Source organism: Phoca vitulina, unplaced genomic scaffold, assembly GCF_004348235.1.
Source record: "Phoca vitulina isolate PV1807 unplaced genomic scaffold, GSC_HSeal_1.0 scaffold7, whole genome shotgun sequence".
Lineage (NCBI taxonomy): Eukaryota > Metazoa > Chordata > Mammalia > Carnivora > Phocidae > Phoca > Phoca vitulina.
Genome location: NW_022589710.1, coordinates 16877504 through 16896141, shown reverse-complemented (window position 1 = coordinate 16896141; position 18638 = coordinate 16877504). Strand labels below are relative to the sequence as shown.

General features: G+C 36.6%; 1 protein-coding gene and 1 pseudogene across 8 annotated transcripts in view; both read right to left on the bottom strand.

Annotated features, from left to right (window-relative positions):
• LRFN5 (leucine rich repeat and fibronectin type III domain containing 5) overlaps positions 1-18638 on the bottom strand; it is a 244820-nt gene that overhangs the window by 172707 nt on the left and 53475 nt on the right. The gene's annotated exons all lie outside the window — the stretch shown is intronic.
• Positions 2399-3892, bottom strand: LOC116632646 (annotated as a pseudogene).

The following is an 18638-nucleotide window of genomic DNA, read 5'->3' as shown; positions in this document are numbered from 1 at the left end:
AGCCGAAGGCAGACGCTTAACCACTGAGCCACCCAGGCGCCCCCCCTTATGGTTAATTTCTGTAGACCTTATTTTTTTTAGGTTTACTTATTTATTTTAAGTAATCTCTACACCCAACAGGGGGCTCGAACTCACCCCAAGATCAAGTCACATGCTCTTCTGACTCAGCCAGCCAAGCACCCCAATTTCCATAGACTTTTGATATTTTATAATTTTCATATAACTTGTTTGGCTGAGGAGTTGTGCCAAGCACCTTACTTCATCTTCCTGGAAGTTAATCAACCACCATTATTTTTTTTTATTTTTTTTTAAGTAGGCTCCACCCTGGGCGTAGACCCCAACACAGAGCTGGAACTCATGACCATGAGATCAGGACCTGAGCTGAGAACAAGAGTTGGACACTTAATAGACTGAGCCACCCAGGTGCCCCTGTTTAATTTTTTTTAGTAATCTCTATACCCAACATGGGGCTTGAACTCATAAAAGCCCAAGATCAAGAGTTGGATGCTCTATGGACTAAGCCAGCCAGGTGTCCCTTCCACCATTCATTTTTTAAAAGCTCTAATTTCATTTGGTCAGTTGTGGAAAAAAATAAAAAGAATTATCCCTTTAGGTCTTCATCTAATAAGATAAAATAAAAACAGAATCTTAATAATCTCATATACTTAATTCTTAAAATGCACTAGATCTTGCATTGAAAGCACAGAGTTTAAGAAAATGATAAAATAAACTTATATAATAACATGATAGAATATCCACTATTGATCAAATTGAGTATTATTAATTTGGTTCCTACTTACTAAAGAGGCATGGATAAAAACAATAAATTAAAAATGGTTCCTTATATATTTGTGGGCCTACCACCTATCCTGGGGAAAATACGCATATTCACATACTCCAAATTCTACACTTTCAGAGGCTTTGCTCCCTTCTGAAGCCCATTCACAAATCCCAGTGAAAGGATTCTTATATTCAAGGAACATCCAATGATTATCATGTAAAAATAGAAAGACATGTGGATTGCCAATATGATGGAAGGATTGAAGGTTATAACTTTTTTCCAAGTTGCGTCCATAAGAAATATACATAACATGTAAGAAATTTGTTACTTTATTGATTCTGTCTCTTTGTGAAAGAAGTCTGAGCATCCAGACATTAGATGGAATCAAATAATTAAAACATAATCTCTATTCCTGAGAAGTATCTGATTAAGAGCTAAGTGAAATTTGCAGTCTAGTGCTATTAGGTGTCTGGCTGAAGTGCACAGAGATACTTGTATCAGAAAGAAGTCACTCAAACTGTGATCTGAAGGAAGGATAGAATTTGAATAACCAGAGATGAGGAGGAATAGAATCTTACACAGGAGACAGAGATGTACCTAAGACAGAAGTCAAATACAACCTTGACTCTTCAAGGAGGAAGGGAATAAAAATAGCTAATATCTGTAGAGTGATTGCTATATATGCCAAACACATTTCTAAAATGTTACATGTGTCAACCTCATTTAATCCTAACAGTATCTAGTAATGTTAAGTATACTTTATCATCCCAATTTCACAAATCAGCAAACTGTAGCATCTAGAGAAAGAGCACTTGCCCTTGCTTACCTACTAAAGCTAGAACTTGAAAATGAATTAAACCTCTGGCTTCCAGAAACACTAGTATTAAGAAAAGAGGAAATAAGTCTCTGTAGACCTTGCAACATGGCCAGATGCTGAATAAATAGATCTTGAATCAAGATTTGACTCTGAGGTATTTTATCTCTCCTGAACATATTATGAGATATTGGAGCTTCTTCGTCTTGGAGATGATACAGTAAGGTGAAGCTTTAGAAAGATTTATTTAGCAATCTTGTTTGAAGAGAGGTGGATTGTTGAAAGAGGTACTGGAGTGAAAGAAACAAGGATTAATTGCCTCAAGAGAGGCGAGGATGAACAGATACAGATGATGAGTTAAAGCATCCGGTATCTAAGATGTAAGAGCTGCAAGCAAGATGTTAAAAGTGGGGGGAAAATAAAGAGGAAAATGCTACTTAGTTGCCCTTCATTTTTAGGATAAAATAATTATTAGTTTCTCATTCAGATAATTTTTAGACTTCAGGAAATAAAGTCCAAATTCTCATCTTAGGCTATTATCGTATTAAGAACTTGATTTCTTTTTAAATTATAAATTTTCTTGATAATAGGGGCGCCTGGGTGGCTCAGTCGTTAGGCGTCTGCCTTCGGCTCGGGTCATGATCCCAGCGTCCTGGGATCGAGCCCCACATCGGGCTCTCTGCTCCGCGGGAAGCCTGCTTCTCCTTCTCCCACTCCCCCTGCTTGTGTTCCCTCTCTCGCTGTGTCTCTCTCTGTCAAATAAATAAATAAAATCTTTAAAAAAAAAAAAAATAAATTTTCTTGATAATAGAAATATCTTTAAATAATTTTGTCAAATATTCTAGATATATCTTCAAAGTATCCTCATATTAGAAAATGAATTCCCTTTGTAGCAAAGGATGACCTTTACAGACTAATAATAAATTAAAAGAAAAAGATATTAGCATTTTTAGTTTGAAATTCTCATGTTCCATTTTGCTAACATTTTGTCCTTGCGGAGGCAGTTCAAGGTTTTTACAAAATAATAAAATAGAAGCTTTTAAAGCTAAAATAGAACATATAGGAAATGATAGCACAATGTAATAGAATTAATCATCATTGAATACTGACTAGAAGTTAGAAAATAGAGTATTTAGTCCATTTCTCCCACTACCATGCTTTCTGACATTATGCAAATGTAATCTTCCTGGGTCTTTATTTTGCTATCGGCTGAAATAAAAATGATTCAAATTTCAGGACTATTCCAGTGAGGAATTAGGACTTTATAACTTAACGAAATATAACCAAAGGTGAAATTTAAAACAATGAACTTCGGAGGCCCAAAGATCCACTGTGCCAAAATAATGAATGAAATTAATATTGTTACAGATGGCTTGAAACATAAGTTATAGAAATATAATTTATTTTGAGTTTCTCAAAGGGATACTTCCCCTAATTAACATTTTCTATTCAATTTATATGTATTTTTGAATAGGTAATGCATATATGGTATTCATAAATCAAAAACATACACAAAATTATATAGTAAAATGTTTCCTTCTAATCCCTGTGTTCATACATCCAGTTCCCACATTACACCTCCAATAATACCCATTCTCCCAGAGGTTTATATATATATATATATATATATATATATATATATATATATATATATATGAATACAGAAATACATATTTTTATTGGACTGTATTTTTGCTTTATGCTATTTACTTCACATACCATACAGCAACTTCTTTCTTTCTTTTTTTTTTTTTTCCTGTTAAACAAGCTCTGGCTAGTTTTATTAAAGAAAAATTTTTCATGGTTTACTTTTCACCAGCCTGTTCTAGCATGGCTTCTAATGATATCCTTATCACCTGGATCAATGATAGTCAGTGTGCATACTCTGTAGTATTTCCCACATGCTGTGCCCAATTCAATATTATTGCCACTATAGTGACATCAGTTTTGGCCAACATGGTGTAGTACTCCATTTCAGATTTCCACAAGGCTGGGCAGTTGTTGGTGAGGATAACCAGTTTCCCTTTGCTATGTCTGATCATTTGCAGAGTCTGCTTGTACCTCAGCACGTACTTTCCACTTTTCATATCGAGTTGGAGCCTAGAGTTGATTGACTCCAGCGACTTTTTCATCTTTTTGCAGCCACCATCTTCCTGCCTTAGGTACAGGATGGCACCAACCAAGAGCAGCCACCACAATGGCCAGGAGAGAGAAAGGAAAGAGCTCCCACAATGCCTTGATTCTCTGCCAATATAGCTTGATTGTCTTTCATATCTCTGTATTGAAAATTTCCTTATTCATTTTGTTTTTGTTTTTATTTTTAATTATTAGAGTTTGAGAGCTTTCCATTGTATGGACATACTTTAATTCATTTAACCATCAAACACTATGAAAGTTTAAGTTGTTTCTGCTACTATAATAATACTACAGTATAATTTTTAATGCTTTTTCGTGTGTGTGTGTGTGTGTGTGTTTTAAGTAAACTCTACCCCCAACGTGGGGCTCAAATTCATGACTCAATCCAGAGTTGCATACTCTATCAAATGAGCCAGCCAGGCACCCAACAGTATAAAGTTTTATACAAATTTTATTTCATGAATATGTAACCATACAACTAGTAATAAATTCCTGGGAGAAGAAATGCCTGGGTTAAAAGATGCATAGAGTTTTAATATTTATAGATCTTGTAAAACTATCCAACATGTGAGATGTACTGTTTACACTCTCACAAGCAACACGTGAGAGTGTTATTTTGTTTCTAGCAATTATACCAGTAGTGTGGGTTTAAGAAACTTACAGATGTAAATCAATTCAAGAGATTAAATTCTATCATTGTTGCTTTAATTTGAATTTCTATTAGGATTCTGATGGACATTAGGGTTAAGATTAGGACATCATTCCCTATGTGTAAGGACCATTTTATCATTTTATTTTATTAAATCTCTGCCCTTTTTGTTCAGATTTAATTTTTGTCTTATTCTTGATTTCTCGAACATCTTAGCAATATTAGCACATTTCTTTGCTATAAATTGCAAATAGTTTTCCCTGTCTTTGTATTTGATTTTTGTATCTTTGCAATATAAATTCTATTCTAATGTAACTGATTTTTGTAATGTAATGTTTTTCCTTCCATGGTTTCTAGATTAGGAATTATGGCTATGAAGCCCTGCTCCACTGTAAGATTATACATTTTCTCAGGTTTTCTTCTTATATTATTAAGAGTTCATATTTTACATATAAATGTTTTATCTATTCATGTTGGAATATGTTTTTTTGTTGTTTTGTTTTGTTTGTCTTGTTTTTTTGCTAGGTAGCTAACAATATCTCATAACACTACTTACAAAGTAGTCATTTGCCTCAGTAAACAAAATTATGTATTTCTACTACATAGCTGCCAAGATTATTCATCTTGATTTTCCACTTTTTTCTTCTCTTCTACAGGGCACAAGTGCTTTAAAAAAAATAAGCAATTACCAACATATACATGCATATATACATATATATTTATATATAAATTGAATGTTTAGAAGACTAGAAGCCAGAATTAAAGTCAACTGATAAAGTCAGTGGTACTGAATGAGGATAAGTACACAGTGTCCTTGGCTTGGTTATTCTTCAGGAAATCTGATTTTCATATAAACTCTGCCTGGTATCTGGTATAGAGATACCAATTATAAAACAAAAAAAAATATTTCAAACCTAGGACACACTAATTCTAGTAAATAAGTATAGTTATATGAAAATAAAAATCATTCTCGGGGCACCTACGTGGTTCAATCAGTTAAGTGTCGAACTCTTGGTTTCGGCTCAGGTTGTGATCTCAGGGTCATGAGATGGAGACCCTGTGTCAGGCTCAGCACTCAGTGTGAATGAAGTCTGTTTGAAATTCTCGCTCCCTCTCCCTCTGCCCCTCCTGCTCATGCTCTCTCCCTCTCTCTCTAAAAAATAAATAAATAAATCTTTTTAAAAAAATAATTCTCTTACAAGTTATTTGAAAAGCTATCTTGAGCTTGGGGACAATATTCTGCATGGAAAAATTCTACCGCTTTTTGGGGTAGTGGTAAAACCCAAAAGGGCATATATAATTAATAACTGACATTTTTAAAACTACCTTCTAAGAATTTCTAGTTGTTATTAAGTTAGGCAGTAATGGGAGATAGGAAAGAAAAAGAAAATACACATACATTTAATGGCTGAAGGTTATAGATTAGAAAACTCTGGGTGAACATTGAGTGTTGAATGCGAATTTCAAGTTCTTGAAGTTGAGTATGTAATATAGTCTCTTTCTTAAGACCCCCCCTACAAAATTTTCAATCTAAATTACAAAAAAAATTAAAAAGAATCTTATTTTTGTAATATTCTGACATATAATAAAAATGAAGAGCTAAATGAAGAGTTTTAATCACAGCATCTGATGTAAACTACTGAAATACTGTTACTAATGGTGATTTATATGGCAATCTTTATATTCAATCACCATTCAAAGCTCCTCTCATATTAACTCATTTATTCCTCAAGTAACCAAATGAGCTAGGTACAAGTATTGTCTCCATTTTATAAGTAAGGAAGCTAGAGCAAAAGGATTAAATAATTTGCCCAAGTTTCTACAGCCAGCAATGATCCAGCTGTGCAGCAACAAAATGAAAAATGACAGCTTCATCACCAGATCTGGCATGCAGGGATCTAGGATAGCTGTGGAAACTAGCTAGAGAGCCCTAATGAGCACAGCCAAGATGTCCACCGCACACTACAGAAAGGAACTTCTATGTTTAAGAATCGAAAATCACCAATTGCGAATGGCTGTAACTGTCAGAAGTCATGCCCAGTAGTTGTCAGTGTAAGTCAGAATTGGAAGGAACAGGATCCAGTCCCAATTAAAAAAGAGTCAGAGAAAGCAAACAGGTCACCAGTGGTCCAAAGCTAGAGGATGACTAGGAGATGTCGGCTAACCAAAGACTTTTATAGATAGAGATCTAGTTCTTCAAGCTGGGCTCACATAAGGGAAAAAGGAATGCTCAAATTTGTAAATGAGGTAGGGGTCAATGAGCCCTAAGAAAGAACCAGCACTCCATATATTCAGGAAAGGAACAGGGGCATGGACATCTAGCAGCCACTTCTGAGCTCTAGTGCTACCCACATCACTGTCCAGTGTAGTAGTCACTAGCCACATGGGGCCATTTAAATTTAAATTAACTAAAGTTAAACAATTGAAAATTCAGTTCCTCCCTCACATTAGCCACATTTCAAGTGTTGAATAGTACAAATGGCTACAAATATCACATTAAACAACAGTGCTACAGGATATAACAACTTTATCAAATATCCCCCTTGTTAAATAAGGGTGATTGTGTTCTTTACTACTGTTTTACATCAAATTTTAGAATGAACTGACTCCAATCCTAATCTGGACAATATGTATACACAACCATGAAATTTAGGAATGTACAGTCAGAAGAAAACAAAGCACTGAAGCCACCATTCTTGTCTAAAGTAACATTCCATCATGTCTTGTTTCTCTCGATCCTTAGAACTCACAAACTCCAAGTGTAATGGCTGAGGAGTCCTTCCAAAGAAACTCCTGCCCCATGGAAAGGTATTAACAGGAGTTAGAATTTTTCCTGGCTTTTTTGTTTCCCTTAGCTGAACTGGGTTCCTGCACTGGATGGAGGATAGATTAGAGACTTCTACGTCCCATCCAATTACATGGTTTTCCTGATGGTACCTTTTACCCCTCCTTTGTTAACCCCTTATAGAAATTCCTAACGTAATTTACTGCTCTACTTCCCTTGGTTTTCTTTAGCTTGGTACACAAAAATGTCCCTATGAGAGAACATTTCATTAGTGGCAGTAGCATCTCATTGTCTTATACCTGGTCACAAGCACCTTCCTGTATAAAACAATACTGGAAACCAGACAGCATGAGTATTCTGAGACCAGCCATTCTCTAAAAAGTCAGAAAAGGAAGTCAAATTTAAGAATGTGCATTTTCAAGCCTTCCAGTCATGATATATAACATATATATTACTTATGTAATATAATAATATTGATATAGTAAGCAAAATGTATATTTTGAGAAAAATAAGTATGATTTCATAAGCCAAAGAGAGCAAAATGGCTCCCTGACAAATTATCATGTGCTGACCAGCCAGCTGAAATACAATCATTGGTACCCAGACATTTGGCAGTTACCCTGCAGATAGAATTACTGTCATCACACACAACTTGTCTTCTCATGTATTGATTTGTGTGGACCATATCTCTATTCAATCAATACCAACACATTAGGAGAAAGTCTTTTAAAAATTCTTTCTGATCGGATCCTATCTCACATTAGAAAAACAGTTCTTCTGTGATTGAATGTACATTGCATAATTATTCCAAAGTGGGTTTTTTTTTTTTAGTGTCATTGGATCAAAGAAGAAATTCTAGAATGTTTGAGTAATAAGACACCCCAAGTAAATTAAGAACGTATTTACTTAGCTCTCAAGCTAGTGAAAGTCAAACTCATTAATCTTAGTAAATATCACCAAGAAAAATTGCCAGTAGGAAAAAGATACAAAATGTTGGCACGAACAACTGAAAATTGCTTTACGCACTGTTCTGGTATGCTGTTACATTTTACAGTTAGAGAAATAGCATACATTTTGCATTTTTAAATAAAGTTTTTTAGCTTTTTTGATATCATTTTAAAATTAGGCTAAAGGCCGGGGCGCCTGGGTGGCTCAGTCATTAGGCGTCTGCCTTCGGCTCAGGTCATGATCTCAGGGTCCTGGGATCGAGCCCCGCATCGGGCTCTCTGCTCGGCGGGAAGCCTGCTTCTCCCTCTCCCACTCCCCCTGCTTGTGTTCCCTCTCTTGCTGTCTCTCTCTCTGTCAAATAAATAACACCTTAAAAAAATAAATAAATTAAATAAAATAAAATAAAATTAGGCTAAAGGTATAATATAACGTATAAACTTGCCCAATCACTATGTTGTACACCTGAAACTAATGTAACATTGTGTGTCAACAATACTTCAATAAAAACAAATAAATAAATAAAAACTAAAGGTACAACAGCACTCATATAAAATTTAGCAACTGCCTGTGGGAGAGAATCTTACTGTAATTTTAATTCCCCATGTCTCCCCTACAAATGATTTGTAAACACTTGTAAGGAGAGCTTAATTTTGCAGTTATGTTTCTGGGAAGGATGGAAGGTGAGATGAATGAGGATATTTTCCCAGTGTTTATAACAGGACTACTATGTGAGAAAAAAGGGGAGGGAAGAAGAAACGGAAAACATTTTATTATGATTGCTACTGTGATCACATTAACAATTCCAATCCAAACTAAACCTATGTTTGGTGCTTAATGTGTATTGATCAAGTTGTATTCCTCCCATGAGATATTTTTTCATTTTCAAAGAATAACATATTTGATTTTTATGTAAGCTCATCTTTTTTTTTTTTTTTTTTAAAGATTTTATTCATTTATTTGACAGAGAGAGACACAGCGAGAGAGGGAATACAAGCAGGGGGAGTGGGAGAGGGAGAAGCAGGCTTCCCGCGGAGCAGGGAGCCCGATGCGGGGCTCGATCTCAGGACCCTGGGATCATGACCTGAGCCGAAGGCAGACGCTTAACGACTGAGCCACCCAGGCGCCCCTATGTAAGCTCATCTTAATATTTAAATATAACCCCTGTATAAACTAGACTGGATAGGTGTTATTTACTACCACCACCCCCCAAAACTTGTAACTCTTCCCGCATTCTTGAACTGAGTACACGGCTCCATGTCCTGCTTTGTGTACATACAGACCAGAATACAGAGCACATAAGAACAAATTCTCTGCTATATTCTCACTAGACTATCAATACACAACTAGGATAGATAGCCAGGTTATGCCAGAAAATGAAGAATGGAATAATTCTATGAGCAGTTGCTTTACATATGAGTAATGTTTTCCAAAAGGAAAATTAGACTCCATTCAATTGATCCTTTCTTATTATTTTTTTCTGATAGCTACATCTTTCTAGGTACTCTTCCCTCTCTATCCCTACACAAAGCGTTCAAAGTAGATTAGGAACCCTATCAATACCAGTGCAAACAATTTACCTCCTAATAGTTCTTTCTGTCCTACGAGGCTCTGCACTGTATCTCCCAATCCTCTTTGCCTTGGAGAGCTGCGGCCTCCTGGTTGGCCTTTCTGTCAACCTCTGACCTATTCACATCACGGGATGAAAGTCAGTCCTACATAAGAAGGAAGAAGTGTAAACACCTACCAGAATGCTGGACATTCTTCCTATCATTATTCAAACTAATAATGAAATCCTGGTTTTTCTCTCAATAGCATAGTGGTTTGACTATACTCCATAGTCTAACAAACTCTTTTTTTTTTTTTTTTAAATAGAAAGACCTTATAATTTTGGCATATTAGTTAACATCCATTAACCTCAGCTCTTTCATTTGTTGGAAGAGAATGATAAGGTAACTTCCCTCTCACATTTCTAAGAAGACAAAATTAGATTAAACTGTATGTAAATAATTCCCACAGTTCTTGCAGATCATAAATAGTCATTAAATGCTGTCTCTTTATAGTAGTAAGAGAAGGAAGAATAGGAGCAAAGTAGTAGTCTATCTTCTGATTCACATGGCATCCCTTATGTTCTTTTTTTTTTTAAAGATTTTTATTTACTTCTTTGACAGAGAGAGACACAGCGAGAGAGGGAACACAAGCAGGGGGATTGGGAGAGGGAGAAGCAGGCTTCCCACAGAGCAGAGAGCCCAATGCGGGGCTCGATCCCAGGACCCTGGGATCATGACCTGAGCCAAAGGCAGATGCTTAACAACTGAGCCACCCAGGCGCCCTGGCATCCCTTATGTTCTTATCAAGGCAAAACTTCCTAATATACATGGAAGCACTACAACTCCCAAAAGCAAAGTAAAGAACGTTGGCCATATAAGTTACCGGGTGGTTGTGTTGTGGCAACTTGGTTAAGCTGGGAACTACATTTCCCTAAATTCCCTTCTTTGAATTGCCCAAGTTAGAGTTAACCAAAAGTTGAATTTCCACAAGATTTATTTTTTTTTTAAGACTTATTTATTCATTTTATGGGCGCCTGGGTGGCTCAGATGGTTAAGCATCTGCCTTCGGCTCAGGTCATGATCCCAGCGTCCTGGGATCGAGTCCCGCATCAGGCTCCCTGCTCGGAAGGGGGCCTGCTTCTTCCTCTCCCTCTGCTGCTCCCCCTGCTTGTGCTCTTTTGCTCTCTCTGTCAAATAAATAAATAAAATCTTAAAAAAAAAAAAAAGACTTATTTATTCATTTTAGAGAAAGAGGGAGAGAGCACACAAGTAGGGTGAGGGGCAGAGGGAGAGAATCCTCAAGCAGACTTCCCGTTGAGCCCAGTGCAGGGCTCTCTGTTCCAAGACCCATAAAATCATGACTTGAGCAAAAGAAACCAAGAGCCAGTCCCTCAACTGACTGAACCACCCAGGCACCCTGAATTTTCGTAAGATTTAGAAAATAGAAGTGAAGCAACTGTCATAACTTTCTGACAGTCTTTTTGCAAACAGATGTGGTGACAAACAGATACACAGGTGCCCTGTGGGTTCCATGCAGTTTCCACTCCTCTGCTCCGTGTATAGCTCTTTTTCCTAATTGACCTTGTGACCAAACACAGATCCAGGCCCACAACAGATGCTTATCTGTGAACTCTTAGAGAGGGGAAGTTACACAGAGTTCTCCCTATGAACTTACCTTTTTGGTCACACTTGCGCAGGTGAATGTGGTTGGTTTCTTGGATTGGCTGGTTAGTGACTTCTCCAACTTTCCTTCCAGAATTTTACTCCCCAACAACTCCACAATTGTGTAAGGTAAGGTCCATTCCTATAGCTCCATTATCCCATAATACTCATAGTATTAAGTGTGAATTGTGGGCCAGAATATCTCTGTTAAAATTATTTCTCCCTACATGCCTATGGTTGCTATAATCATCATTATTTGGTATTTAGCACAGAAGACAGTTAAAAAGTTTAATATTATCTGGCATAAAAATTATGCTACTATTAGAAATATAAAGCATGGGATAAAAGCTTAAGAATGATGTGTTAAGGGACACCTGGCTGGCTCAGTCAGAAGGGCATGCTACTCTTCATCTTGGGATTGTGAGTTCGACTCCCACGCTGGGTGTAGAGATTACTTAAATAAGTAAATAAATAAACTAATAGAAGGAGAAGAAGAAGAAAGAGAAGGAGGAGGAAGAAAAGAAGGAGGAGGAGGAGGAGGAGAAGAAGGAGAAGGAGAAGAAGAAGAAGAAAAGAATGATATGTTAAACTACCTTTCAATGAGAAACCTAAAAGATTTTTATTGAAATGAATGATAGGACACAGTTTAAAATACAATTCTGTCCCTATCACATCCTAGCTCTGTGATGTTCAACAAACCACTTAACCACTTTGAGATCATTTTTCTTCATCTCTTTTTTAAAAGATTTTATTGATTTATTTGAGAGAGAGAGTGATAGAGAGAGAGAGATCACAAGCAGGGGGGAAGGGTAGAGGGAGAAGCAGACTCCCCACTGAACAGGGAGCCTGATGCCGGACTCAATCCCAGGACCCTGGGATCATGAGCTGAGCCAAAGGCAGACGCTTAATCAACTGAGCCACCCAGGCACCCTCTTCATCTCTTACTTAGAGATATTACTCATCTTCAATAATAATATTTGTTTATAAAAGTGCATGGTTCATAGAAAGTACCAAGTTAATATCATATCAATAATATTCTAGACTTTAATGAAGTAAGTTTTACTCTTAAATAAGCAGTTCAAAGGTCTTTTATTCTAAGTCTTTTTTGGGGGGGAATATGCTTAAATATTGAAGATTCCTAAATAGATAAATTAGATCACAATATTAGCAAATTAATACAAAACTACAGCCTCAGAACTCAAATAAAAGTTATTTGGTAACTAAGCACATGATCCAGAGTATCTTCTGAGCTTTCTAATCAGAATATTAACAAACTTAAGTACTTCCACGTTTCCTATTAGTTCAAACAAAATACAAAAACAAAATCTTTCCTTGACTTAATCATCTTCCTATTTCCTGCCTTGCTTTCATAACAAATCTTGTCTACACTTGCTTTCCCTCCACTTCCTCTCCTCTGCGTACTGGTTAAAGCTGTGCAGTTGGTTGTGCCCCTACCACATACTGAAATATATTTCTCTAGCTCACTGGTTCTCAAACTCCAATGTGCAAAATATTTTTCAATCAAGATCCTTATGCCACATACCCCAGAGATTCTAATTTAGTAGTCCCAAACTGGAAGGCAGGGATCTGAGTATTTATCAGCATCCCTAAATGATTCTGATGTAGGTGGTTAGGTATATCATGAATAGCCAACCACCAGATCCTGTTGGCAACTCCTCAGCTCTTATTCACATTTGACCTTTCTGCAGTATTTGATACTCTAGGATATCTCCTTGAAATTTCATCTTCCCAGATGCTCAAGGCCCAGGTCCTTGAAAATCGCTGGCTCTCCTGTAAATAATTTATCAGTGAGTTCGTAAGACTGAGTTACAGACAATATCATCCACCTTAAGTATTTGCTTAGTGCTTGATGTAATAAAGCTTCAGTTACCCCAGGCCTTCCCAGATGTCTTTCATGGGATTCTCTTTTCCATTTCTTATAGTCTTAGTCCACTGTTAAATACGAATAATGACAAGTATTTCCTGAATGTTTATGATGGGTGCTAAGCACACACTTACTTCCTGTAATAATCTTGTATGTCACACTTTCCCTCATCACAAATTTTTGTTGTTTACGGTCCCCCCCTCCCAAGCTACATGCCTTGCCTGACAGCCCCAGGCCACATTCTACTCCCCACACTGGGGTCACTTTTTCTGTGTATTTTTCCTGATGGCCTTACTGAGACTCCTTTCCCTGTGCTCCATATCACAGGATATGCTATGAGTGGTTCATTTGCCTACTTGTCACCACCATCTCTAACCAGTGGGCTTCTTGAATGGTAAGGACTATATCTATTAGCCCAGGACCTGTTGTAGAACCTAGCTGAATGGTTTTTTTTTTTCCTAACTAATTAAAGCTGGTTATCAGGTCTCATTTATTTAACTCTTCAACCCTTCGAGCAGGATATTGTACTTCACATAATGTGGTCCTTGGACCACTTACACTAAATCTCCCTGGATGATGATTAAAAAGATAGTCTCCTATGCTCCCTGCTTCCCATAGCAAGATTTCTGAGGTTGAGCCCTAGAATATTCAATTTGATAGGTACCTTAGATGATTCTCATAAATAATAAAATTTTCGAAATATTGCTTCAGTGGGAAGAGTTCCTACTGAGACTGAAGAGAGTCTTCTACTAGTGACAATACCAAGAACAAGCTTGTGTTTAATTTAGAAAACCTTTAAAAAGACTAGATTTTATGTCATTTAGAAACAGGGGATTAGAATAAATTATCTACAGTGTATCTTCTATCTCTGAAACCTTTTAGTTTTAATAAGTTGGAAGGAGTAGGGATACACTTGCAAGTAAAATTTCTTCTAGCCATCTGAAATTGAAGTCTATCTTTTGTACCTCATAGAAATGAATGAGTAATAATTTCAGATCATACAAGGATGCAAGAGATAGAAGTGCGATGAATCCAAGATTGGAGCCAGAGCTATTCTTCTTGTTGCAATTAGGTAGGAAGGAGTATTGGATGCTCAGACTTGGCCAAAATATCCTAACTTCTTTAATTTCATATCCTAAGTAGTACACATATGGAGAAAATTAACTTTTTTTTTTTTTTTTTAAGAGTATCATCCTTGGACCACATGCACCAGAATCACTTAGGTTTCTGCTTAATACTGTAGTTTCCCAGGTAACACCCAGTACCTACTGAATCAGAATGTTTGAGCAACAATAAATATCTTCACAAGCATTCCAGGTGACTTACTCAACTACCGTTTGAGCACTGCTGATGCACATAATCTAAGCAGTTGCACTGAGGTGTACATGACAAACGAACAAATTGTTCCAATCTCTAGAGCAAAAGGATAAATAAATCCTCTAAGGTCTTATGCAAGCCAGTCTTCTGAACATGCACAGAAAATACTTGCACAGTCATGTGGACTAAAACAGCATGTTTTCTGACTTTAGTAGGAGTGGGAGAATCCAGGCTATGGGCCAGGACACAATTATAATCCAGCGTATAACTAGTGCCTTGCAAATGTTCAAACATTTTGATCCAGCGTAATTCTGGGTAGCAACAGAGGCAATGAACAGGATTTAAGAGATGACCAGCGGCACCTGGGTGGCATAGTTGGTGAAGCGACTGACTCTTGGTTTCTGCTCAGGTCATGATCTCATGGTGTTGGGATGGAGCCCTGTGTCTGGCTTGGCACTCAGCGCAGATTCTGCTTGAGATTCTCTCTCTCCCTTTGCCCCTCCTGCTAGACACTAAGCTTTCTCTCGCTCTCTCTCAAATAAATAAATCTTTAAAAAAAAAGAGAGAGAAAGAGAGATGACCAAAGAGTGGAAGGTGGCTCTAGGGACTGAGAAAATAAGAAACAATCATAGTACACAGAGAGGCAGGAGAAGAGAACAATTAAGGAATCAGATAATGAGATAAGTAAGTGCAATCAGTTTTGCTGAATTAGATAAACTGGCATTGACCCTAAAATCTGTGATTAGAAATCATCTGATTGAACAAAAATTACACGTATTAAAATATAGTGACCATTGATATATCATATCCAAGGGCATAGGTATATTAAACTAATAGTAAATAAAGATCTTCCTTCTTTTCTAAAAGGAGAAATAAACAATGAGAAAAATTTTACAAGGCATTAAGGTATTTGGGGAAATTATGCTAAAATTTCAAAATTGTACATGTAATTCAATCTTTTAATAGGATAAATACATGTCATTGGCTATATATGTAAAACTTTCATGAAGTTCATTATGTTACTCACATTTACATATGAGAAAATTCTATATAATAAGAAATGAATTTCATGACACACATGGAAACAAAAATGGTTTGAAAGATACAAAATTTCAGAGGCTACTTTCAGAGAGTAAAAAGCGAATAACCATAGCAACAATGATTATTCACCACTTTTCCTGAACAAAGTTGTATGTATTAAGTTGTGATTTAAGGAAGATGGTACAAGTGCCAATCACACATTTATCAGAAGTGTATCAAGTAAAATTATAGGTTATTGTTCCCCCTTTATAATTCTATGAATAAAAATGTCTGTCTGCTCATTGGAAAATTAGTCTGGTATTTTCTCAAGGTCAAACTTCTCTGACAAACATGTTTCCAATATCTTGTTCAAATATAAAATACTAACAGCTATTGTCTGCATTGGATCTAAAATGATTTACAGATCCCTGTGACATTACTTTTTAAGCACAGAACCTATTTTTTTTAGATATAAGATTTAAGAAAAACTTTTCTTGTCCCTTTAATTAATGGTTAAGTAGTGTTAAATTGTTGATTATTTAAAACTTTGTAAATAGTTAGACTATAGATTAATTTGATAATTAAGGCCTGAAAGAGCCCAGGGAGGCCATCCTCTCTTCCAGGGCCAGCTGGAGGCTGGCATGGAGAGGGTCAAGGTCTCCCAGGAGGTGCAGAGTTTCAACAGTACTGCAGCAGAAAGCCTGTAAGGATGCCCTGCTGGTAGGTGTTCCAGATGCAAGCAACCCCTTCCAGGAGCCCAGATCCTGTGCTTTATTCTAAAGACTGTAGGGAAGAAGTTCACTGAGGAACACTTTTAAGCACAAAGTGATGAATGACTGCCTCCAAATCTCAAGAAAACACTTTTCTCCAGCCAAATGACTTTTAGATATTTCAGACCTTTCCTGTGGCCTGGTCCCATAGCCAAAATTCTACAGAAATGAAGGAGTTTCTACTCAGATAAGGAAACTGGGTGAAGGAGGATACTTTAAATAATAATGACCTGGTTCTTTTGGTAAAGTGCTTTTATATTCAAGACAAACAAAAATGTTACCACCAAATGGTCTCTTTCATAAGTGTTGATGTCTTAATTTTCCTAAATGAGACTGTTTTATTTGTAACACTAAACATGGGACTGTTTCTTAGCAAACTTGTTTAGAAAGATTCACGTTGTGTTGTGTATTAGATTACCCCATCCTGTATATGCAGCAGATTTGGTCTTTGTCTTAAGTTCCTCCCCTTTATAGTTAGGTTGTCCTTCAAACAAACAAACAAAAACTACATTAGTTCATGTCTTTAAAAAAATGTTTACATGTGATATTCAGACACTGCAAATGATTAAAAACAAAATAATGTGAAAATACTACAACCTAAATGAATTCTTAAGGTCACAAGTGTTTTACTTTGATGAGATGCCTTTGATTTAATATAGGACACTTTTTAAAGGATACTTGTTTGTAACTATCTTTGATGAGCTTAGCAATAAAATTGCTGCTTAATTCATAAAAAAATAAGGCTTGAAAAAATGTAGATATAGGTTACAGTTCTATTTTTTTTCAAATCTAGTTTTCAAAAGCCTCTTTCACCTTACCAAACAATTCCTATTCCCATTTGATGTGGGGAACAAAGGCAAAAGAAATGTAGATAAAATAAAATTTCCTTATAATTTTCAGCCCAATGACAGAAACTTGAGGCAGGCAGAGTATGACATTCCTCCAGGAACTCCCAACTGTCTTCCCTAGAGGGAAAAACCACCTTAGCTGGACAAAAGCTAGGGCCCCAGAGTTCTGTGAGTCTTTTTTAGCATATGAAAATCCTTTTGTAAACTTCCCCTGTCCTTACCTCCCCCAACTCCATCGTATATAATCAGTTGCTCCCCACAATCCCAGGGCAGCCTTTTCTGCTCACTAGTCCTGTCCTTGTCCCCTTGTTGTCATTAAACCACTTTTCTGCACAAAAGACGTCTCAAGAACGCTTTCTTGACCATTGGCTCCAAACCCCAACATTTCCACATCACTATTTTCTATGTGAAAGAAAGCAAGAATATTTCTGATGAGATGAATGGATAAAGAAGATGTGGTATATATATATGCAATGGACTGTTATGCAGCCATCAAACAAAACACAAAATCTTGCCATTTGCAACAACATGGATGGAACTAGAGGGTAGTATGCTAAGCAAAGTAAGTCAATCAGAGAAAGACAATTATCATATGACCTCACTGATATGAGGAATTTGAGAAACAAGACAGAGGATCATAGGGGAAGGGAGGGAAAAATGAAACAAGACGAAACCAGAGAGAGACAAACCATAGGAGACTCTTAATCTCAGGAAACAAACTGAGGGTTGCTGGAGGGGAGGAGGCTGGGAGGGATAGGGTGGCTGGGTGATGGACATTGGGGAAGGTATGTGCTATGGTGAGTGCTGTGAATTGTGTAAGACTGATGAATCACAGACCTGTACCCCTGAAACAAATAATACATTATGTTAATTAAAAAAAAAAAGAATATTCCCAATGACAAATAGATTTAAGATTCATCAATTCCACAGGGTGCCTTTGACAAAAAAGAATGAGGGATGGGGCTTTTTAAGTTATTTCATACCTATTTCAAGCCCTTTATAACAAAGCTTTCAAAATGACTATGGGTATCTATGTAAATTTGGCTTCATCATGTGATCACAATCTTGCCTAACAAGTTATAAGTACTTAAATATTTTAAATGGCTTTAAAGGCTTCTCCCATATTTTGAAGGTGCTCATGAATATCAAAGGATTTTAAAAGCCATTTGTATCTTAGTTACAAAGGAATTTTTCAAGTTACCTTATGAGCTTCCTACCAAATGCTGTAACTATTTTTATAGAGTTATTTTATAATTTTAACTCTAAAATGCTGCATTTCTGATATCCTCCTGAGATGGGTCAGACAAGAGAACTAATTCCAGTGACAACCATAGGACTCTTCCACTTGCTCTTACATCATTTAGGGTAAAAGTGAAATGCTAATGCACATGCTTGCTTAACAGGTTACACAGATATCCCCAAACCTTTATTGAAAACAGGATTGTGAAATTATTTTGTATCTGTCTTGTACTTAAA